The sequence below is a fragment of the Lolium rigidum genome, chromosome 1 (assembly GCF_022539505.1).
Source record: "Lolium rigidum isolate FL_2022 chromosome 1, APGP_CSIRO_Lrig_0.1, whole genome shotgun sequence".
NCBI classification, from domain to species: domain Eukaryota; kingdom Viridiplantae; phylum Streptophyta; class Magnoliopsida; order Poales; family Poaceae; genus Lolium; species Lolium rigidum.
In genome coordinates this window covers 100260690-100263242 of record NC_061508.1, presented here as the reverse complement: position 1 = coordinate 100263242, position 2553 = coordinate 100260690, and the positions used below count along the sequence as shown (strand labels likewise).

The following is a 2553-nucleotide window of genomic DNA, read 5'->3' as shown; positions in this document are numbered from 1 at the left end:
ATTTGGCAACGCAATCGCGGAACACCAGAAGTTATCGTGTTTTATTACTCCTATATATATATTCTTATTCGCCAAAAGTTATTGTGTTTCCTTGTAAGGTTGTCGCTCCTCCAGGGTGAATCGGTGAAGGCGCACCAAGAGAAGGACGGAGTACCGCAACTCCATGGATAATGAACATTGTAGTAACAAGTTGTTTAGACACTCTGGTAATTGACTTCGGATCTTGGAGCAGGGGCGGCCGGGCGGGTGACGACTCATAAAGGTTTGTCTTGCCAATCACCTCATCACGAGCCCTTCAGGACTTACAATTAAGGGCACCCGCCAAATATTTTCCGACTTTGGAAAAATCTTTTATGTTTAGACAGCGAGGGGTCCGGGCATATGGATACCCTGGTACCCAAGAGCACTCCCCAAATTGAAACAGGGTTGCCCGTTGCCTCTAAAAAGAACACATCATACGAGATATGTTCGGCCGCCGAGTAGTGTCATTTGCAGTCAACCACCAAGATAAGGGTGTCCGGTGAGCTCGCTTATGTTCAGCGTCGGCTTGGAAGCGCGTCTACCACAAGACTCGAGCGCATGGCCGCCTGCACAAATGGTATCAGGTTTGGCACGATCTCGGAAATGTTGTGACCGTCAATGTGACTTTATATTGTTGGAGAAATGGAGAAACGGCGGTGTCCCGAGGTTTTGCTTTAGTGGTAGGACGAAAGATCTATGACGAGTCCTCTCCCTCTTCTTCGAGAAAATGACATGTTATGGGCAACCTATGGAATATAATTCGGGCCATATGTTTCCATGCATTTCGTACGTGAACGCCTACCAGATGTATCACGAGATCATGTTGTGCATGTATATGTCTTATGTTCAATATACAGACCTTGTCGTTTTATGAACAGTACAGGTTTTGGAAAAACATATCGTCCATGGACGGAAGAAGAAAGGATGGGAACAGCTGGATCTGGTGATACATGAATGTGTGGTCCTAGGGTGACTGTACTGCAACTCATCAATAACGGCCACTCAAAAAAAATACTCATCAATAACGGTACCAAGAACGTTACTATGTCAGATAAATTAGTTAACATCACACCGTATTAATCTCAGAAAAAACATCACACCGTATTGTACTGACAAAAAAACCAACATAGATGAAGGAACACTGTCTAGGATGATATTTCCAGCTGGATGTGTAAATCTAATGCCCTTTTTTCACTACGATGATATATTTGATTGCATGTATATTATCAAAATTTATCTGAAAATTTTGAATTGCTGAAGCAATGTCTGCCGTTGCACCTATATGCTTCACGAAACAAAATGTCTAACTGACTGTATATAAGATCACTCTCACAAGGGGAATAGTTTGATCAACCTAGACCCTCTTACACAACATATCAAAGATAAAGCAAAAAAATACAAGAAAGCCAAGACTTGCCACCAAATACACCGGAACGAGAGTGAAATCAAATCTCCACGCGATGGTCCCGAGAGGGTAATAACGCACTGGACTACCATCATCGAGAGATCACGATGATCAAGGGTTTTCATCGGAACCTTAACACGAAGGCATTCGCTCAGAAAAACATCTGCAAGCGTCCACTGTCCCCGAGCTCAGCCTCTAGATCGTGATCTGGGAGTATCCATTACCGAAGCGCCATCCACCCCATGATCCCGCGACAAGTCTGGTACTCTATTTTAGCTTCCTTCGTGGAGGACCTCGAGACATGAACTTACATAGATCCCATGGTTTCTTTAAATGGAACTCCTTTTTTTTCAAAAAATAATCTACGACAGTAACTCATTGCTTTAGCTGACGTTTGAAACCTGCTCTTTCAATACCCAGTAGGTTCCATATGAATCGGAGGCATATGCGGCTGTCACTCAGTATATATAAAAAAGTATCGCATATAAAATTAGCAAGAAAGTCGTTGTAGTATAGTGGTAAGTATTCCCGCCTGTCACGCGGGTGACCCGGGTTCGATCCCCGGCAACGGCGTTATTACTCTTTTTTTGTTTTATGTCAGCACAACTCTGAATAAATTTTTGAGTCAAATTTGGATTTCTCTGGTTCCTTGGCCCAACAAGCGCGCGCGCTGTTGAGTTGGGCTCTTCCACCTGCAGTACAGGTTTTCTTTATTTTTGCTCACGAAAACCATAAATCTATCTCACTGATCACTGCCAAAGGATTGTTTTTTCGAGAGCATGCGAAACACGTGTCTTATCTTTATAGAAGAAGAAGCAACACAATTACAAGAGAGCACACGAGTGCCAAAATACACGCACACCACCTCCCTCCGCCTAGGCCTACTCTCTCGCTATACCTAGCCTCCCTCCTCTCTTAGCCCTCTCCCAGAGGTGGAACTCATCTCTAATCTGCACCAACATCTGGTCTAGAGTTTTCTGCTCCCTCACATTCCCAAAAGCCCTCGCGTTCCTTTGCTTCCATAACGTCCACATCGTGTTGATTACCATGGAGTCAAACCGCTTCCTATCGATCCTTCGCACTCGCTTGCGGGCCTCCGTCCACCAGCGCGGAGGTTCCCCGTGAAC

The 2553-nt window shown here is 44.6% G+C and overlaps 1 non-coding gene across 1 annotated transcript; it reads left to right on the top strand.

The window, feature by feature from the left end:
* The first annotated feature begins 1927 nt into the window (after positions 1 to 1927).
* Positions 1928 to 1999, top strand: TRNAD-GUC. The gene has a single exon. It is a non-coding gene; the product is annotated as a tRNA-Asp (tRNA).
* Positions 2000 to 2553: the final 554 nt, after the last annotated feature.